General features: G+C 42.7%; 1 protein-coding gene across 1 annotated transcript in view; it reads left to right on the forward strand.

Annotated features, from left to right (window-relative positions):
* The window catches only part of LOC139071712 (ice nucleation protein-like), a 162,393-nt gene that overhangs the window by 121,767 nt on the left and 18,233 nt on the right, over positions 1 to 22,393 (forward strand). The gene's annotated exons all lie outside the window — the stretch shown is intronic.

Here is a 22,393-nt window from a genome sequence, read left to right on the forward strand (position 1 = left end):
AGAAGAAGGCTACAGGCTAACGTTGAGCTAACGTTGAGCTAGCAATGCTGACGGTTAATCAGATCAGATGCGTGTGTTTCATGCTCACAGCGTGACAGTTGGTGGCCTTGTGAGTAAGAAAGCATTTGTTTTAAAAAGATGTGCAGCAGAAACCTATTTGACCACAGGAAGTCGGTCTTACATACCGTAAATCCTCTAATACAGGCCGGTATTCAATTAAAGGCCGGGTCTCCAATTTTGGCCGGTGTCGGAGTCAGCGGAGGTAAATAATGGCCGGTCTCTTATTGTGGCCGGGTGGAATGTGGTGACAAGCAAGTATGAGCGTCCCAGCGGCAGGGTTACAGTCCACAAATCAACCAGCAGGAGTCAGTAGAGGTTGACGCGGACCTTTAGTGGGCTTTTTCTTCAATGCTTTGTAACGCTACAGACACGATCCTCTATCACGCTCCTACCACACAGAGTCACGGTGTCAGTTAACCATGCTAATTCAACCCCTCCACAGAACACACATCACCTTCCCTGTGGCTTACATAACACTCACACAACACGCAAATCAGCACATAGGAACTAGCAGAACGATAGGAAACACATATAACACAATACCCAGAATGCACCTGGCTTACAACCCCAGCCAGGTCATTACACTATCAAGTTCAAAGAGAACGTGCTGATTATGCTGCAGAACACTCTGGAGAGCAGCAGCAGGGGTTGTATGAACTAGTCGACTTCACTATACAGTAATCCCTCGCTACTTCGCGGTTCGTTCATCGCGGATTCGCTGCTTCGCGGATTTTTTCTTTGGAGCATTTTTCAGGGGGAATTCGCAGATTCGCGGTATTTTTCACTGATTCGCGGTATTTTTCTATGCGAAATATCAAGAAATTCTTGTTTTTTTCATCAATTTCATCATAAAATGCACTTTTTGTAATAAAACTAAAAAAAAAAACAAGTAAAAAAATTTTTTTTCTTGAGTTTTACCCACAAAAAGAGAATGTGATCATAATAATTCAATAGGGAGCGTGGTTTCACAGACGCGGAAGTGATAGCGTCGGTGAAACGCCGGCTGATCTAGGAAACCCCCGAGCGTTCGAGCGTCAACGAAGTGACAAGGAAATGCCGGGCTTTCCAGAAGTAAGTAAGATAACTTACTATGATTGTTCGTTGGATTGATCGGTAGGTTGGAAACTCTGATCATGAATCTGAAGAAACGATGACTGAGTGGTGAGCTGGAAAGGCGACTTCCGTTTATAGCCGCGGTTTGTGACGTAGGTGCAACGTGGAGGGAATCCCCGCGAGGGGCATGCTGGGAGTCCCTACTTCGCAGATTTTCACCTATCGCGGCCAGGTCTGGAACGCATCTACCGCGATAAACGAGGGATTACTGTAGTGACTTATTATGCCTGTCATCGACTAGTCGCTGTCACGTGATAATGACCGGCAAGATGCAGCCCTCGGAAAAGACAGCAGCCTGCTGTCAGCAGGTGACAAGCTCCTGCGCTCGGGGGGTGGGGGTGGGGGTGGTGGGGGGGGGGGGCAACGCGCTGTGCCAGACCGTGTACTGACACGCGATCGTTCATGTCTGTTCATTTCCTTTAATGTTTTCTGTCTTTTATTTGCGCCTGATGTGTATCGCTGCTGTGGAGCGGGGCACATCAACTTGTCCTCCGACGCACAGATCACTGATGCGCCCGGCAAGCAGGGAGCGCTCCGCTGTTTTCGCGGTCGGTAGATCTGCCTCCTGAGCACAGCCACAGTAACAATCAGGTGTCGCCACCTCAAAAACTAATTTAACACGCGATCGTTCATGTCAGTTCATTTCCTTTAATGTTTTCTGTCTTTTATTTGCGCCTGATGTGTATCGCTGCTGTGGAGCGGGGCGCTGCGCGCATCACCTTGTCCTCCGACGCACTGATCACTGATACGGCCGCCAAACAGTGAGCGCTCCGCTGTTTTAGCGGTCGGTAGATCTTTTAGAACTGCAGTTCAAAGGTAACTCATGAGGTGAATATATATGAACCCAGGTAGCAGTTTTTCTTTAGGATTGAGAGGAGATGCAGGAAGATAATAAACAGGCAGGACAGAAAAATAGTAAAATAAAAACAAGTTAGTTTTTGTACCTGCTGTTTGCAACAAACAGACACCACTGAAGGTAATCAGAAGTGAGGAACAGAAAATGAAATAATTATTTTAATGTTTAGAGCAGCAGGAACTCCGAGAGGCTGCAGGCGCATCAGTGAGTTTGCGGCCGCTGCGCAGGGGGAGGGGGGAGAGGGCTGAAGCAGGGGGAGGGGGAGAGGGCTGAAGCAGAAACTACCGTTGTTAAAAGAAATGTGTTTAACTTTGAAAATGTGGGCGCACTTTTAATTGTCAAAAACTCCAGCGAACCATTAGTTCATTTTGCTCAAATAGAAATAGAGGCCTGCCTCTAATACTGGCCCTCCTTCCAATAAAGGCCTGGAGCTTGATGAGCTTGAGTCAAATAAAGGCCCGGGCCTGTATTAGAGGATTTACGGTATTGCACCTTTAATATCAACAGAATGCTGCATTGCTTTCACACTGCTTTTAGGTTTTATTAAATGGAGATGACAAACTAGAAACTGAATTTTACCTCAGCATCACATTGTCAGAAGAACTGTGCGGCTGCTCTGTCATCAGGGGCATCATCAGGTTCAGAAAGGCAACTTGGTGTCTTTATTTACTTGAAGATGTTTTGTTTCTCATTTGAAGAACTTTGTCAATTCAGACTGAAAAATGCAGAGTACCAAGCTTTTAATCTGTGGTGGGACCTTTACTAATGCCAGCTAGTTTAACAAATCAGACCTTAGATCCTCCCTTCTGAGGGCTGTTGGGGTTCCCTTTGTCCTGGTCCACAAGCAGGATGTTTGGATCGCTGTCCTAAGAGGGGGAATTGTTTGATGTTTAACTTTAGGACTGCTTCGCAAAGTTTGGAGAGCTGAAACCTGAGAGCTCTGCTCTTTGATGTTGATATTCTCTCTCAAACCACTTCTTTAGCCAAAATCTAAATATAATTTATTATTATAGTTTGGGCCCAAAGAATCAGTTCTGCAAAATTTGATGATCACTGAAGTTTTGATTCACTTCCCATGTACCCGTTTTAAAGTAGCAACTTGTGTACATCACCATGAGAAGCCAATGGTGACGTCACTCTAGCGCTGCTTCATTTGTTGTTTGTTTTTTATCGTTTCTGGTTATGGAACGTGTTGTACGAAATCCACACAAATCAGTAAAATACTATACAGTAAACTCAATGTGGCTTAATTGCACATAGAAGCCCTCCTGTGAAGTGAAACTTCTCATTACTCACCACTTCTCACAACCTCTCAAGGCTTATCTTGAGAGCTCCTCTGTGCCCCAGATGTAGAGTGGCAGCGCTGCAACATGGCCAGTGTCTCCTACTGTGAATATCAAGTAAGACAGATTAGTAATCACTCCCAGAGTAGGGAATCGTCACTATCAGCTACAGAGGTATGAATGGACTAAATGCAACAATAAGCCTTACGTGGATGCTTTTCAAATGGAGACGTGAACGGTCTGTCGTTAGCTTCTTATGGTGTTCCTGCAGATCAGGAAGGGAGGAGTGAGTGATGGGGAGGGGGGGGGGAGCAAAGTGCTGTCCAAGAAGAAGTATTATTGTCCAAGAAGTATTACTTCTCTTTTTAATTTTAGTAAGACGAGGAAGTCAGAATTCAAATGAAAGAATCGGTTTCCATCCAGCTAATAGTAATCCATAATCCCACCAACGTGTCTAAAGCACAATGTGGCTGCTGTGATTAACGTTAATGCCTCCCCTACTCAATTTATTGAAATGTTGGAATGAACACATTTGGTTTGGAACCAATGCACTGGCATGTGTTAAAAATGTGGATGGGTGCAGGAAGAGGGATTGGAGGGATGAGACAAAAGTGATGGAAACACTAAAAAAAGAATAAGAAGAAGGAGACGGAGGAAGTTAGAGGAGGTCAGAGCACATAAAGAAAGCAGGCGTGGATACAGAGGAGGGATGATAATGAATGGGGAAAATGCAGCTGAATGGAAATGACTAGGAAAAAAATCTAGGGGTAGAAATTGACTACATTGCAAGAAAGCAGAGGAACAAGATGAGATAACTGGAAAAAAAAAACCAAAATAACTTCCTGTGTGAAAATTAGTCCTCCCTGGTCTCATTTCAAAGTCTAGTCTGATGGTTTTAATTCCTAGAAATGGTTCACGCTGCAGAGAAAAAAAGAATGAGTGCAAAAAAAAAAAGAAGTAGTATTAGAATAATTAAACGCGGGACGAGGGTTGTGGTTTCATTTTCAGCAACACTTCAAATGAATTCCTGTAATGATCCTGAAACCTTGAAAAGGCAAAATCCAATCAAACAATATCTACTGGGCTTCATTTTCTTAGCTGGGGGAATGACCCCTCTTTGTCAAAGGGCGAGTCGTGTGGAATGTGGATCGTCATAGAAATACAAATGAAGGACAGACAATTTGGTCTAGTTAAAGCTATTATGCTGATGAGTGCACGTGATAATGTTGAAGTGTGTGTGCACGTGCCTGCTAACCCGACTTGGTGAGTGGGTAACAGTGTGTGTGTGTGGGCCAGAAACCAGAATGATTATCCACGTCTGTGAGCATGTGTCTGTGTGTGCACACAAGCAGCAGCACTACAGCTTTAACACTTTGCGGCTGTGTTATGACTCATTGTAAATGATGCCATGGAAGGTCAATCGTGGAGATCAAAATGGCTGTTGATGGAGGGGAAGGGAGAAAATGTGTCATGTTGTTTCCCCCTCACTGCGTGCTGCTGCGGAGACATTTTGATTTCAAAGAATAAATGGATCTGCTCAGGGTTATTTCTCTCTGACTGGCACCGTCCAAAATAACAACCCTGGCCCATATTCGTTGGAGGAGCCTTGTACTCTGCACCCATTGTTTTTACTCCCTCCCCTACCTTTGACCATTGGAGAGGTAATCAGGCATGAGTGCCGTGGATTATGGCACGAGTGGATGAGCAGCTGCAATGCTCCAATGACCTTTTGTAACTCATTACTGGACTTCCACAAAAGATTGGAAAAAGGAAAGAAAGGCAGACAAGGGGAAAAATATTTTAAAAAGAGGCCTTCTCTGAGATCTTTTGGGATATTCAGCTCAGTGACCACGATCTGTTACTGTCTGCCTCTTCTTACGCAGAGCAGATGTTAAATGGACTGATTGACAGGCAGTCATAATCTAGTCTCCAGGAAAAACAGGGCAAAACCAAGGAAAGAAGGAGGACAAGGTGAAAAAAGTTTCTAAATCAAAGGAAGAGGCTTCAGAGAGGAGGCGGGCTGAAACCTGTGATGCAAAGGAAAGAAGTTGCAAAGCTGAAAGAGAATTTACCTTTTTCCAACAGGAAGTGATGGCAATGTTTAACAAAGCTTCCAGAGATGGATGCAGTGGAATATTTCAGTTACTAACATAGGATTAGAAAAAGATCACAGACAACATCTTGTTATTAATAAACAAACCATTTTTTTCCCCACTCAAAAATTGGCCTCATGAGCCCCATGAGCTAATTTTTCAACAAAAAAGGGGAGCGTTATGAACAGGCAAATATAAAATTCCAATCTTCAATGAAGAACTGAAGCCTCGGTCAAAATGCAAAAGGTCTGCCTCAGGCAAGATTACATTGCATGCGCATGAAATTGATAGTGAGTTAATACCCAAAGGCCAAGTTCACTGAGAAAGCGTTTGTTACTTGTTATTTTTTTATTTTGATTGGTCATTTAGAGTTTAACATGCAGGCTGAACGTGAACATTTTATATTTGCCTGTTCATAACACTTCCCAGTAAGCTATCACTTTCTACTGGAAAATTTCCTGATGCAATAAAAACAGCGAAAGTCATTCCTTTGTACAAGAGTGGTGGTAAACATAGTTTCAATAATTACAGGCCGGTGTCACCTCTTCCACAGCTTTCTAAAATATTGGAAAAAGTATTTGTATCAAGGTTGGATAAATTCATTGAAAAAAATAATATTTTAAACAATGAACAATATGGGTTTAGAACTAAACATCCCACAGCAATGGCAATAATGAAATTAACGGATAAAATATCAACAGCAATTGACAATAAAAATGACTTTGTTAGTGTTTTCATTGATTTGAAAAAAGCATTTGACATCATTAAAATTAAGTCAGTATAGAGCAAGAGGTGTGGCTCATCAATGAGTTAAAACTTATTTAGAAAAAAGGAAACAGTTTGTTCAGATAAAGGACCACAAATCAAAACTATGTGAAATTAATTGTGGAGTGCCACAAGGGTCGGTCCTCGGACCAAAACTGTTCATTTTGTTTATTAACGACTCGGTAAATGTGTCTAAGACACTCGGTACCATTCTATTTGCAGATGATACAACACTGTTTTACTCAGGATCAAATATTGAGGAGGTGGATAAAGGGATGAATGATGAACTGATTAAAATGAAAACTGGTTTGATATGAATAGATTGACACGGAATCTTAATAAAACAAATTTTATACTGTTTAATGATAAAAAGAACAGTGGTGTGCCATTGGAAATAGATAGGATTGAAATTCAAAGAGTAAAAGAAACTAAATTTCTTGGAGTTCTTATTGATAATGACTTGACATGGAAATCCCATATTAGTTACATAAAAGGTGAAATCAGAATCAGAATAAGCTTTATTGCCAGTGCTCCAGCGACCCAGAGCATAGGATCTTGACTCCGCAAACACAACCTGACCAAGTTTAAACATACACACATGTAGACAAAAACAGGTACAGGCAGTCACGAGAGCAGCCAGAACGGCGCTCATTTCATTAGATGAAAAGGGTGTTACATGAGGATAATTGGGGGTAAGGTCAAAAAAAGGCATAGCAGAGTTAGTCCCAGCAGGTCCAGGGGTAGCTATAGCACCCGCTAGCGGCCCCCTGGCGCCGCCACTGTGCTGGATCCAACAATATCCGTAAGCAACAGTCTGAGCTCCTCAGGTGGGATTTTAGTTACCTTTTTTAATCTTTAAGGTTGATGACCTCGAAGCAGAAGTCCCAGTCTGAAGGCAGGGGGGGGGGAGGTCGGAACACAGCATCTGTCAGCATTCCTCCTTTCGTGGGGGTGTGTTGATGGCAGCCTTGGAGGCTGCCTTGGCGTCAGATAAGGATAAACAAGACTTTGTTTAGGGCAGACATAGATAATTTTCCTCTCTGCCTTGGAGTCTATTAAGTGGTCATTCATGTCCACCAGTGAAGCCAATTATACGTTCTAAACATCCCCACACCGTCCGGCGACCCTCTCCGAGATGACATCCATCTTGCGCACTAACACAGGCAACGCCGCGAGGACATTGCCCAGCTTACGGTTCACCTCGTGTAACGTCCCAGTGTGTGAAGTCACCGCACTTGCGGCACATTCCGTGGGTGCGTGTTGCACTCCAATCGCTCCCGTCTTCCCAAATTTCCAGAAAACCAGATATCCTCCTACTCCAATCAGAAGAAATCCAGTGATCATCAGGCCGAATATCCACAAATCTTCCACGTCCTCGATGGACAACTGAGAGAGGCACACGATTCGCCAGACCTCCCAAGAATCGAGTGCATATCCCGCTGCGAATGTCTCTTGAGGACAGGTGGGAGCCCCCTTCTCCATTCTCATCGTAGAAAAAATCTTATCACGTTGAATGACCAGTTAATTAAGTCCATTTTCCAAAAAAGAAGTAGTGATTTCAGGAGAAATGCAGAGAAGTGCTCTGTAGGCAGACGGGACAGAGAGCCTTGGGGAAGCAGATAAGGGAGCTGAAGAAAAAGCGTCTGTACTCTCTGAGAGCCGGATAATTGCCAAATCCTCAGGAGTATTACATAGAGTCAAGTTTTTACTGACTAATTCTGGTTTGTTGGCATTGTACAATTCACTGATTGTTCCATACGTGAATTAATGTGTAGAAATCTGGGGAGCAACATACAAAAACTATACACAACCCGTATTTATTTTACAGAAAAGAGCTCTGAGAATAATCAGTTATAGTGGCTGTAGAGATCCATCGAGCCTGTTGTTTATTAAATATAAATTACTGAAATTTCATGATTTAAAAGACTGGAAAATCTTACGAACCATGTATAATGCCAATTTAGGTACTCTGCCAACAAACATTCAGGGGATATTTGAAAAGAGAACTACATGCTGAAAGAAACTGATGTGTTTACAAAACCTTGATTTAAAACTAAAATTAAGGAGTGGAATATATCTATAGATGGCGTTAAATTATGGAATAACCTTAAAAGGGAAATTAAAAAAACTCTGTCATTTCATATATTCAAAAAATGTACCAAATTGAATGTACTAAATAATTATGAAAATGTTAATTAAATCAATGATCATGATTGCACTGAAAATTAGAACAGGAAAAAGTTTCAAATGAATCTGTATGTGTGTCTGACAAATGAAAATTATATATGAATAGATTATTTCTTTTGGAAAAAGGGGGCAGAAATTACAAGATGTTTTTCTTCATTCTGCTCCTTTTTGTTCAAATTAGATTTTTTTTGTTATGTATTTCTTATTGTTTATGTTTTATTTGTTTTTATTTTGAATTAAATAAAAAAGAGAAAAAAAAGTCTTCTGTTTCCTATATTAGTCACTGAAAATAAACTAGATGGGGAAACTCGGATTAAAAATAACACAGATGGTGAACTCATGGACTCACCCATCTTGGCTCCAGACCGGGAAGGCTGCCAGAAGCGAGCAGAGCACTTCTCGACTAGTAGAAGCTAACCATTAGCATTAGCAACTCCACCACAGCCGAACTCCTCCAGGCTTGAATTATTTGCGGAGGTAAAACATCAGTGTTGTAGAACAAATGGCGTCAGTGGTAGGGTCATGTTGCTCTTAACCACTCAGAGACCAGATGTTTGAATATCATGAATAAAAATAAGTAAGACTCCAAATCCTGCTGCTTTCTGCTCACCTGTCCTCCAGATAACTTCTAGTTCCTGAAACAGGAGCGCTAGAGCTTTTTTTTTCCCACAGAAAATGACTCACAAGGCATTCATTCATACCATTGCACATTTATTGAAAGCATGAGTGAATGAGAGCTTTAAAATTGAGACAGTCTGTACATTCCACTAATAAATACAAAGTTCAAAGGGAAGAAGGATTTAAAGAGATACTATGGACAAAAAAATAAAAATAAACTGTTGAACAGCCAGGGAGAAGCCACAAGGTGGTTACAGCCATGCCAAATAAAATCCTTGGAAAATATATCAATGCAGGGGAGCATTATTTGATAAACCTTTACATACCTGCTCATTTTGCATGACATGGTGAGTACGACACAAATATTCCGGCGTTCCTGCAGGAAGAGTGTCAGGTTGCTCTGGTGACAGCTGCTGTTTGTGCTGCTAAAAACCAAAGGCTGAGGTGTGAAACGTTCATGTGAAGGTTTTTAAAATAAGCACTCAATACGTTTTTTAGATGAGAGTTGTTGTAAGAGTAGGAAACAGACTACTTTACACCTTATGCACTTGTTTCTGTAAAAAGCACATAAGAAGACATGGGAGAGAAGGATAAAGCAGAAGGTATTTACACATGCTAATTGCATCACCAGAGGGGGCAGGCTCATATGTTTGACCTGTGGGTCCTGCAGGTGTTTACACCCTAAACCCTCCCACATGCACACACACACACACACACACACACACACACACACACACACACACACACACACACACACACACACACACACACACACACACACACACACACACACACACACACACACACACTGCTGTTTGCTCTCTTCACCACAATGGAATATTACACACATTAGATACATTTAGGACAGATTCATGTTTGCTATAAAGAGCAGCAGGAATTCCATTTCTGGCACACATGCACACAAAAAGGCACAGCACAGAGTGGGACTTGTTCCAAACCGCCAGCAAAAAGTCTCCACTTGTTAATATAGTGGTGCATTTCCTCTGATGTCACCCATGCAGATGCTTCAAAACCTCTGAGCCTTCAATGCTAAAAGCAATTTAGATGTGAATATTGAGTGATTGTGAATGCGTGCCAGAGAAGAGGAGGAGGCCCCCCACACCACCAACCCTCCTACCCCACCCCAAAGGAAAAAAAAATAAAAGAAATGGTTTCTTTCTCCAACAGTTAATGCAGTGCACCTGCGATGCTCGATAAAGAGTGGCGCACTGTGCACAGGTGTGGAACATTAGTTCTGGGGGTGTTCCTTGAAAAAGACAAGCTTCTCACTCTCTCCCCTGTAATAACACACTGACACACACCTTCAGCTGTGTGGTGTGCACTCTCACACATAGTCAGTTAAGGAAAATATGTGAGGGGAGAAAAAGAATTAGGTGTGTCGAAGCTGTGAGAAAAGTAAAAGTATGCAAATGAACTTTGTGCCCTAGACTAAATCATTTCATTCCAGTGCTGAACCATCACCGCCCAGGTGAACACACATGTCTGAGCTGGTATGAGGGCTTGTAAAGGAGCATTTGTTTGTGTCATCAAGTCCATGTGTAAAGTGGCACGGAAGTGTGCACTTCTCTCATCACACTGTAAAATTTGATTGTTAAGGGTCATCATAGAGGGTTTTAAAAGGTCAAAGGAAAACCCATTTAGAGGACAATTGTCTGTAAACTCTGTCTTCAAGAGTTTTATGTAGCAGAAAGACAGGAAAAACTTGACAGAAATCAAATACAGAACTAAATATATATATATATATATATATATATATATATATATATATATATATATATATATATATATATGTATATATATATATATATGTATGTATGTATACAGTGGGGCAAAAAAGTATTTAGTCAGCCAACGATTGTGCAAGTTCTCCCACTTAAAATGATGACAGAGGTCAGTAATTTACATCATAGGTACACTTCAACTGTGAGAGACAGAATGTGAAAAAAAAATCCATGAATTCACATGGCAGGATTTTTAAAGAATTTATTTGTAAATCAGGGTGGAAAATAAGTATTTGGTCACTTCGAACAAGGAAAATCTCTGGCTCTCACAGACCTGTAACGTCTTCTTTAAGAAGCTTTTCTGTCCTCCACTCGTTACCTGTATTAATGGCACCTGTTTGAACTCATTATCTGTATAAAAGACACCTGTCCACAGCCTCAAACAGTCAGACTCCAAACTCCACTATGGCCAAGACCAAAGAGCTTTCGAAGGACACCAGGAACAGAATTGTAGACCTGCACCAGACTGGGAAGAGTGAATCTACAATAGGGAAGCAGCTTGGTGTGAAAAAATCAACTGTGGGAGCAATTATCAGAAAATGGAAGACATACAAGACCACTGATAATCTCCCTCGATCTGGGGCTCCACGCAAGGTCTCATCCCGTGGGGTCAAAATGATCATGAGAACGGTGAGCAAGAATCCCAGAACCACACGGGGGGACCTGGTGAATGACCTACAGAGAGCTGGGACCACAGTAACAAAGGTCACCATCAGTAACACACTACAACGGCAGGGAATCAAATCCTGCAGTGCCAGACGTGTTCCGCTGCTGAAGCCAGTGCATGTCCAGGCCCGTCTGAAGTTTGCCAGAGAGCACATGGATGATACAGCAGAGGATTGGGAGAATGTCATGTGGTCAGATGAAACCAAAGTAGAACTTTTTGGTATAAACTCAACTCGTCGTGTTTGGAGGAAGAAGAATACTGAGTTGCATCCCAAGAACACCATCCCTACTGTGAAGCATGGGGGTGGAAACATCATGCTTTGGGGCTGTTTTTCTGCTAAGGGGACAGGACGACTGATCCGTGTTAAGGACAGAATGAATGGGGCCATGTATCGTGAGATTCTGAGCCAAAACCTCCTTCCATCAGTGACAGCTTTGAAGATGAAACGTGGCCGGGTCTTCCAACACGACAATGATCCCAAACACACCACCCGGGCAACAAGGGTTTGGCTCCATAAGAAGCATTTGAAAGTCCTGGAGTGGCCTAGCCAGACCTCAACCCCATAGAAAATCTGTGGAGGGAGTTGAAAGTCCGTGTTGCTCGGCGACAGTCCCAAAACATCACTGCTCTCGAGAAGATCTGCATGGAGGAATGGGCCAAAATACCAGCTACTGTGTGTGCAAACCTGGTAAAGACCTATAGTAATCGTTTGACCTCTGTTATTGCCAACAAAGGTTATGTTACAAAGTATTGAGTTGAATTTTTGTTATTTACCAAATACTTATTTTCCACCCTGATTTACAAATAAATTCTTTAAAAATCCTGCCATGTGAATTCATGGATTTTTTTTCACATTCTGTCTCTCACAGTTGAAGTGTACCTATGATGTAAATTACTGACCTCTGTCATCATTTTAAGTGGGAGAACTTGCACAATCGGTGGCTGACTAAATACTTTTTTGCCCCACTGTATGTATGTATGTATGTATCTATCTATTATCTATCTATCTATCTATCTATCTATCTATCTATCTATCTATCTATCTATCTATGTATACATTTATATATATGTATACATTTATATACATACAGTTGTGGTCAGAGGTTTACATACACTTGTAAAAAATATAATATAATGGCTCTACTGAGTGTCCCGTTATTTCTAAAACTCTGTTTTTTCTCTGATAGAGTGATTGGAAAAGATACTTCTTTTGGTTCTTTAATGTCTTTATTATGGGTTAACAGAGAAAAGTGATCACATTTGCTGGGTCACAAATATACATACAGCAACATGATCTAGCAATTTTGGTGACTTAGAAACGTGTCAGTGAACTGAGCTTCATAGCATGGCCTCTTAACTTCTTGTGAGTGATTATGAGTGACTACAGCTGGTGACTTCTCTTAGGCCAGGTAAATAGAGCTCATTGGATACAAGCGCCCACAAACGCTACAATGGGAAAGTCAAAGGAGCTCAGCATGGATCTGAAAAAGCAAATTATTGACTTGAACAAGTCAGGAAAGTCACTTGGGGCCATTTCAAAGCAGCTGCAGGTCCCAAGAGCAACAGTGCAAACAATTGTTTGTAAGTATAAGGTGCATGGCACTGTTTCATCACTGCCAAGATCAGGAAGAAAACGCAAGCTATCACCTGCTGCTGAGAGAAAATTGGTCAGGAGGGTAAAGAGTGAACCAAGAATCACCAAAAATCAGATCTGCCAAGAATTAGAAGCTGCTGGAACACAGCTGTCATTGTCCACAGTCAAACGTGTTTTGCATCTCCATGGACTGAGAGGCTGCCGTGCAAGAAGGAAGCCCTTGCTCCAAAAGCGACACCTTAAGGCTCGACTGAAGTTTGCTGCTGATCACATGGACAAAGATAAGACCTTCTGGAGGAAAGTTCTGTGGTCAGACGAAACAAAAATCGAGCTTTTTGGCCACAATGCCCAGCAATATGTTTGGAGGAGAAAAGGTGAGGCCTTTAACCCCAAGAACACCATGCCTACAGTCAAGCATGGTGGTGGGAATATTATGCTGTGGGGCTGTTTTGCTGCCAATGGAACTGGTGCTTTACAGAGAGTAAATGGGATAATGAAGAAGGAGGATTACCTTCACATTCTTCAACATAACCTCAAATCATCAGCACGAAGGTTGGGTCTTGGGCGCAGTTGGTGTTCCAACAGGACAATGACCCCAAACACACATCAAAAGTGGTAAAGGAATGGCTAAATCAGGCTAGAATAAGGGTTTTAGAATGGCCTTCCCAAAGTCCTGACTTAAACCCCATTGAAAACATGTGGACAGTGCTGAAGAAACAAGTCCATGTCAGAAAGCCATCAAATTTAACTGAACTTCACCAATTTTGTCAAGAGGAGTGGTCAAAGATTCAACCAGAAGTTTGCCAGAAGCTTGTGGATGGCTACCAAAAGCGCCTAATAAAGAAGTATCTGTTCCAATCACTCTATCAGAGAAAAATCAGAGTTTTAGAAATAATGGGACACTCAGTAGAGCCATTATATTATATTTTTTACAAGTGCATGTAAACCTCTGACCACAACTGTACGTATACCAAAAGAAACAAAGGCTTTCCCCGGCCGCATGTCCAGAAAGTCCTCTTGGGTCTCCAACCTTTTGGAGCTACTTTCAGACAATGAAAGTACAGAAGAGCTATCACCATACGATTAGTTCACATTAATAGTTTCCGCGTGTGAATGTGCTTACTATGTTACTATGCATCGTATTCACAAGTTGATTTCTCTGTATTTCAACACATCAATATTGTAAAAAAAAGTTAAAGTACAATAATAACATTCCTGTTTTGAAACTAAACTAAACTAAACATATTGTATGGTTTTTTACTAACTAACTACCTTTACTTAGTAAACTCCCATCTTAAGGGCGTGTTTTGACTGATGATACCATGTTGTACTCAAGCTCGGACGACTGATTACTGCTGTTATCAGTTTTATTTACACACAAGCATTCACACATGTGATACACACGCTAAGCTTCCTATGCTAAGCGCCTGCGAAGTAACCGTTTCTTGCTAGTAGCCAAGTAATTCGTGGAAAAACACAGAATATACAACCATGCAACATTAGTATCATAAACCTAGTATTAACTGAACAAGCTGCATACACACATTTATAAACTTGACACAGTTATTAGCACAAACTCACCAGCTTGGCCTCACAAGTCAAAACAGTAACTACTAAAAGAAGATCCGGCTGGTGAAGCACACGAGAAGGTGTTTCACACAAAGTCCCCAAGGTACACGTATATCATTCTGCCTCATATTAAAGTAAACACAGGAGCTTGGTTGGTCAAAAAAAAAAAAGAAGAAAAGAAAAATAAATAAATAAACAAAAGAGAAAAAATAAATAAATATATATCCATATACTTACATATGGGTAAGAAACACACACATAATTTGTTTTCACTAATCGGAAATACGAATCTACTTTGTGTGAATGATTTGACATTTTTTAAGAATGGATCAGTAACAAAGAACTTTCTGAGCACACAGTAATGCCTACTGCACACTGGAAGCATCAATGGCAGCGGAACGTCACTGCTTCAAATAGAATCTATTACAGTCTATGGGGGTGATCCAAACCAGCCGCAACGCGGCAACTCTCAGGGGCGTCCCAGAAGCGGCACACCACGCCGCTAAAGATATAATCGGGTTCTATTTTTGCTACAAGCTGCTATGGGACACGGCAATTTTGGCAGTTAACAAAGGGCTAGACAGGAAATCACACAATCTCAATGTAAAACATCTGGTACTTTTCAAAATAAAATACTATTACAGCAATGCAATTTCATATTTATGTAGGTTACATCAATACAAGTGGCCTAATACCCTATATACTACCAGCATCATTGCAGAAGTGCAGCGGTGTGTTTTTCATGGCTTTGATCCTGGCAATGGAGAGGAACAACATCATAAATGCTAACCACTTAAACATTCACCGTCTCCTGATAAGAACATTTTACTCTTTTTGATATTGAATGTGCTACTACTAGTTTACCTGTTGAATCAATTATAGATTCACTAGAATAAAGATAATAAAGTTAATATCTAACTAAAAAGAATATTTAATAAGAAATCACACTACTTGGTATATATGTTGTGTGTGTGTGTGTGTGTGCTCTGTCTTCTCCATCCCCAGTGAGTCGTGGAGGATGGCTGCTTATACTGAACCAGGATCCTCTGGAGGTTTCTTCCTGTTAAAAGGGAGTTTTCCTCTCCACTGTCGCTCCATGCTTGCTTAGTATGAGGATTGCTGTAAAGAGTCTGACACTAGTCAGTGACTCGATGCAACCTGCTGGGTTCCTTATATAGGAAACTTTTTTATGGTTGGCTTAATGAACTGGCCTGTATTGGCATGTTTGCTACGTATGTGAAGTGCCTTGAGATGACTCTTAATGTGATTGGGCGCTATATCAATAAACTTGAATTTTATTTAATTGAATACATGATCCCTCTCCCTGGGCTGCCACCTTACCATGGTGGAGGGGTTTGAGTGTCTCAATGATCCTAGGAGCTAAGTTGTCTGAGGCTTTCTGCCTCTGGTAGGGTCACCCATGGCAGACAGGTCCTAGGTGAAGGATCAGACGAAGAGCAGCCCGAAGACCTCTTATGATTAATTATATGAATGAAAACTGTGTCCTTGCCTGGACGTCGGTCACCGGGGCCCCCCTCTGAATTCAGACCTGGAGGTGGGGCACGTTGGCGAGCGCCTGGTGGCTGGGCTTTCACCCATGGAGCCCGGCCAGGCACAGCCCGAAGAGGAAATGTGGGTCCCCCTTCCCATGTGCTCACCACTCGTGGGAGGGGCCAAAGGGGTCGGGGGCAGTGTGTGACAGGTGGTAGTCGAGGGCGGAGACCTTGGCGGTCTGATCCTCGGCTGCAGAAGCTGGCTCTTGGCACATGGAATGTCACCTCTCTGGTGAAGGAGCATGAGTTGGTGTGTGAGGTTGAGAGGTCCTGACTAGATATAGTCTGACTCACCTCAACGCATGGCTCTGGCTCTGGAACCAGTTTCCTTGAAAGGGGCTGGACTTTCTACCACTCTAGAGTTGCTTCCACTGAGAGGTGCCGAGCAGGGCTGGGCATACTAGGCCCCCCATCTTGGTGCCTGTACGTTGGGGTTTACCCCAGTGAATGAGAGGCTGGCTGGGGAGAGGGAACTCTGGGCCTCTCACCTTAGGCTACTGCCCCCACGACCTGACTCTGGATAAGCAGATGAAAATGGATGGATGGATGGATGAAATATATTATCTCTAACAACAGTTTCAAATGTGACTTCCTTCTTTCTGGTTTAACGGCAAATGGCATAAACTCAAGGGATTTTGGCTTGTTAGTGGATCTTAAGGTGTGGGTTGCAGCTGTGCAAGATGAGTGCATATTAGGTCTAGACTAGAGGGCTGCATCGGGATTGGGTCCTGCCGGGTCCCGCGGGACCCAACACAAATCCAGCGGGGGCGGGCGGTGTGAATTTTGCTGCGGGCGGGAACGGTCGGCTTAAAGAAACAGTGCGGTATCGGGATGAGTATGATGGAGTCGGCAACTGATGTTGAAAAAAAGCTGAAACAAGGTCTTTATGACACAAAAACCAAAGCAAGGCAAGTCAGACATTTGGAGGAGTTTCTCTGATTGTGTTAATATTTCTCATTCAGGTCTCTCTCAGAAAAGCGACCTCGATCACTGCCTGATTACAGAGGAGAAGAGAATATGAAACGGCCTTGATTTCATTAACCCTTTAAGCACCACACAGTAGCTCCTTTATGTATTTTTAAAAGAATTTTATAGTATGAGGAGTTATTTGAAATCACATACGCTGAGGTGTCACCGGTGATCCTGGTGACGCATCGGCGTTAAAGGGTTAAAAACTAAATGAAAACAAAGTGCGTCAATCCTGACCAATGCGCGGTTCTGGTGGTAATCAAGTTAAATTTGATCTATTTCCAACAATTTTCACAACAAAACAGAACAGTTAAAAGCAGGGTTTGTGTTGTGTTGACCGGATAGTTCCCGTATTTGACCGTTTATTTTGACGGAGAAAGAATAGAAAGAATTACCCCGACGCATGCAGACGAACTGACATTTTATATGTTACGCACATCGCAGATGTAGCTAAATCACCCAAGAAATGATTCCCATCTGAACATCTGAGCTGGACACTGCTCAGCGCAGCTCGCTGTCAGCGCGCACATAAGGTGCACAGCAAGCTGAAGATGAGGAGATTGGCTTGGAGCACGTCGCAGAACCAGAGCGCATGCGGGAAGGTTCCTCCCACTGAAGCAAGTGTTTTCCAAACCCTGCCTCTCAGAGAGACTTGTCACTTAGAAAATGTTCCCTGATTATGAAACTTTGGCTGAATTGTGCTTGTTCCTGTCTCCAATGTGGCGACACATCCATGAGCCGTCTGAGGAGAATCCCAGAATCTCACATCCTCTTCAGCTCAGAAAGCACCTATGATTACGCACAAGCGTGACCCGTCAACCCGGTCTCACAGTAAGACCGGGTTGGAACTGTTCAGGTTTACACAATCTTTACATTTAGAATTGGCATACAGATATAAAATTAATTCAATAAAATATAAAGCATTTTATTTAAATATCATTCATTATGTTACAAGCACAGCGAGCCGCGGGTTGCCGACCCCTGATATAGCCTATAAAATGACATGTTTTCTCCAGGACCAGAGAGGACACAAACTCAATACATCTCTTTTATTGTGAGGTAATAATTTCTCCGAGTTTTGCGGTTGCAGACGGGAGTAGACATGCACACTGCAGGTGCGGGCGGTAATGGTCAGAAATTCAGCGGGAGCGGGCAGGAGCGGGATGAAGAAAACGGTCCCGTGCAGGGCTCTAGTCTAGACTTCTTGAGGGCGGCTTGGTGTGTGCTGGACCTGGGGACAAATACACTGGAGTTCCTGGGAGGGGGGGGGGGGGGGGGGGGGGGGGTTAGTAGGGCTGGGGGTAAACGATTATTTTTAAAACGATTATTCTGACGATTATTTTATCGAATAGTCGACTATTCTAATGACTATTTAGACAATTAATCTAATGATTATTTTTCTATTGCCCAGTTAATAAAAACCAAAAAAATCTCTAATAAATTCCTCAAAAAAATTGATAAATTGTTACTGTAAGAGAATAAACACTACAGGCCTTCTATTTTGTAAAACACTGCTTTTATTGTGTTGGTTGGTTATGTTCTGGTGACACGTTGAACTTGGGAGTGCAGGCTGCTGCCTGAGAGGTGGTCGGAGAGATGGAGTGTCTCCATACTGCTTTGTTTTGGTCACTTATGTGCGTGAGGCGAGTGGTGTTACGACTCTTCCTGGGGAGTTTGGCTCGTGTGCAAAAAGGAAGGGACAATAACGGGATTTAAAAGTTAAAATGATGATCAGGTTCATTTACAACTACAAAAAAACATAAACCTTTCCATCCACAGGTTGGGAATAATAAAACTAATTCTGCCTGTGGGGAATTAAAACAAAAGTACAAATAAGTAGGGATGTCCAACTGGGCAAAGATTACAGGGTTCTGGAGCAAAATAAGAATCTCCAAAGGTCCAACTCTAAACTGGGTGGTTAAACCAAACTCAAGGTGATATCTTAAACGAAACCAAAAACCCACAACACTCTAAATGTAATAAAAGGGAGATCTACGCCACAAAAAAAGATGAACTCTAAACCAAAACGTAACAGCTTATCCCAACGCAAGAAGCTGTTAGCGAAAATGCTAACAGTAGCTTTACCAACGTTAATTTGAAGTTACCAAGTTTAAATAAACCAAAAACACCCAGCAGCAAACAGACCAGCACGGAGGAGAGACTGCTACCACCAAAACAGCTCTCCTAATGTCTGAAAGAAGCTCCTTAATGAAGGGAGAAACGCTCCAGGTGATTTTCTAGATCTGCGATAGACACGAAGCAGCGCATCTGACCCCGGAAGTTGTTGTCCGTTGCCGGGAGATGAAGGCGGGCAAAACAGGAAAGGAATCTAATATTGGACGGACATTGTTCCGGGTCTTCGGTATTTGGCGGAGATGTTAGTGAAGGCGGAGAAGAGGGCGAACTAGAGGAAAAACATGCAGATTCCTCTTCTATTTACAAACTCCTGGGGATGCAACAAGTGGGCGCGGTGCGTCGACTACCGGATCTGACGTCGACAAATTTTTAGAATCGAGCCGTCGACGTCATCGAGGCGTCGCTACAGCCCTAGGGTTTAGATGGTCCAACCTGCACAGTCCCAAAGCTTCACTCCAGCATCGTTAAGTGCGGCTGAGACCCATCAGGTGGAGAGCGTGCCCCAACAGGGGGGCCCGGCTGCGCCTCTGCCCCATGCCATCGAAATGACTGGAGAGAATGCATTGCCAAAGTCCTTGGCTCAGCACTCTGGGTCAGGAGAGGTCGACAGGTTGACAGAGGTGAAATAAATCTGGAGGCGTAGCTGTGATGGCTTACAACTAAATCAACAAGAGGAGCTGTGGCAAGTTTTGTGGGAATTTAAAGACATTTTTGCACTCTTGGAGGAGAAGACAGGCCTGACACACCTGGTCCAACATGAGATCGACACAGGGGACATGTGGCCGATTAAGACGCGCCCTCGCCGCTTACCCCTAGCACATCTGGAGGCTGCTTACAGGGCGACTGAGGAAATGCTCATTACGGGGATCATTGAGTCATCCAACATCCCATGGGCTTCCGGGGTTGTGATGATCAGCAAGAAGAAGAGTCAGAAAATGAGGTTCTGCGTGGACTACAGGCCTCTGAACAGTGTGACGAAAAAGGACTCATACCCGCTACCTCGCATAGACGAGTACCTGGATTTGGTGTCAGGCTCATCTTGGTTCTCCTCATTGGACAATGCAGCGAGTCCTGGCAGGTTCCACTCAGCCCCAAGGCCTGTCCAAAGACTGCTTTCTGCACAGGGTGGGGGTTGTGGCAATTTAGGGTCCGTGCAATGCCCCAGCTACATTTGAGCGGCTGATGGAGCGGGTGCTTGATGCCATCCCCCATCAGGAATGTTTAGTCTATTTGGACGACATTCTGGTGCATAGGAGCTCGTTCGAGACTGTGTTGGGTTCACTGAGGAGGGTCCTGCAGCAACAGCAGCACTGAAGTTACACCCAGAAAAGTAATGTTTTATGAGGAGGGAGCTGGAATTTTTCGGACACAGTACCAGGGGCGAGGGCATCGGCACGTTGGAGGAGAAGGTACGGTGGGTGAGGGAGTGGCTGACACCCACCACTCTCAAGGACTTGAAGAGCTTCCTTGGGCTGGCCTCCTATTACAGGCGGTTCGTTCGAGGATTCTCATGGATAGCTGCACCCCTGGGGGGCAGAGTGGTGCCAAATAGCAAAATATTCTTAAAGTATTCCTAATTGACCAATGTTAACCTAAAGATCTGTGTAAATGTGTTTGCAAAACTTGGTGCATGACCCTTTCAGACAGTGGGTTCCTGTGTGTCACTGACCATTTTCCTTTCAATACAGTTGAGGAAATTTGTCCTTTGTTAAAACCTTCCCAGAAAATGTGAAGTTTTAAAAAAGTTCCCCTCGCAGAAATGATTGTTTCAGTAATTTCACCATACATTTTATGAATAAACTGATAAGACATGGAAAGCAGTGGTTTGTTTCTTTACAAATGTTTAATCTGTGTCAGTGACATTTTTACAGTAAATGTTTTGTTTCAGTTATTGCAATTTAAACAAATATTTATGTGAAAATCAACAGTAGATTTATGATAAAATAATTGAGTAATATTTTGGGTGACGCTGACTAGATTAGTTACATATTAACACTGTTTAGAGTTATAATTTCATTAATATCTAGTGTTTAATAGACTTTACACTTACTAAGAAACATTTGTTGGTGATGATTTAGAATAACACTTGAAAAGTAGCAGTGTCATATTTAGATAACACTGAGAGTGTTATTCACCTTGTGGAATAAAAGTATATTTACAATTGTGAGAGTTAATGAAGGTTTCCACTAAAACTAAATGTAACTCTATTCAGAGTAAAATTGACTGAGAATGTAACACTGAGATCAGTGTAACTTTTACACTTTACAGGACGGGACCATATGTTCACCGGCTCAGTGTTGAAATCGGCTCTCTTAGTGTTGCATTAACACTACTCATTTTACTGTGTGCCGTCACAATCCAAGGTGGGGGAGTTCTCTCTGTTTCGCTGTCTATTTTCTATTAGCGGCTAATACAGGAAATAAAGAAATGTTCTTATTTCTTATAATAAATAAGAAAACTTTTTTTTACCTTTTCAGCATGCTCTTGAAACTTAGAGTGATCAAATTAGAAAAAGAACACATGTTTCTCAGTGATCTTCTGCTTCAAGTGAACCAAAAGGTGACTGTGCATGAATAATTATTCCACAAATGAATCAAGGGCACTCAAAAGGATATTACTGTGAGTAATTTGGTTACTGTTACCCTATTTCTCCAACACAGCATTCTCATGGTCTTCACAAACTGCAAATGTTGGTGTTTATGAACCACAATGCAATCCAATTGAAACATATAAATTCAGTAAACAGATTTTTAAATCACTTTAAAACTATGCATGTATTTGCTTTACTGAGAAATATGTACGATGCCTCCTGGACGCCTCCCCGGGGAGGTGTTTCGGGCATGTCCTGCCGGCAGAAGGCCCCCGGGTCAACCCAGGACACGTTGGAGAGGTTACATCTCCAATCTGGTCCGGGAACGCCTTGGGGTCCTGCCGGAGGAGCTGGTGGACAAGGCCGGGGAGAGGACGGCCTGGAGCTCCCTAGTTGGGATGCTGCCCCCGCGACCCGGACCCGGATAAGCGGAGGAAGACGAAGACGAAGACGAAGAGAAATATGGTTAAGCAGGCTTGTCTGTCTACAATGCTGCCTTTTCTATAACGTTGCAGCAATGAAACAAATACAAATTCTT

Source organism: Nothobranchius furzeri, chromosome 9 (assembly GCF_043380555.1).
Source record: "Nothobranchius furzeri strain GRZ-AD chromosome 9, NfurGRZ-RIMD1, whole genome shotgun sequence".
In the NCBI taxonomy this organism is placed as follows: domain Eukaryota; kingdom Metazoa; phylum Chordata; class Actinopteri; order Cyprinodontiformes; family Nothobranchiidae; genus Nothobranchius; species Nothobranchius furzeri.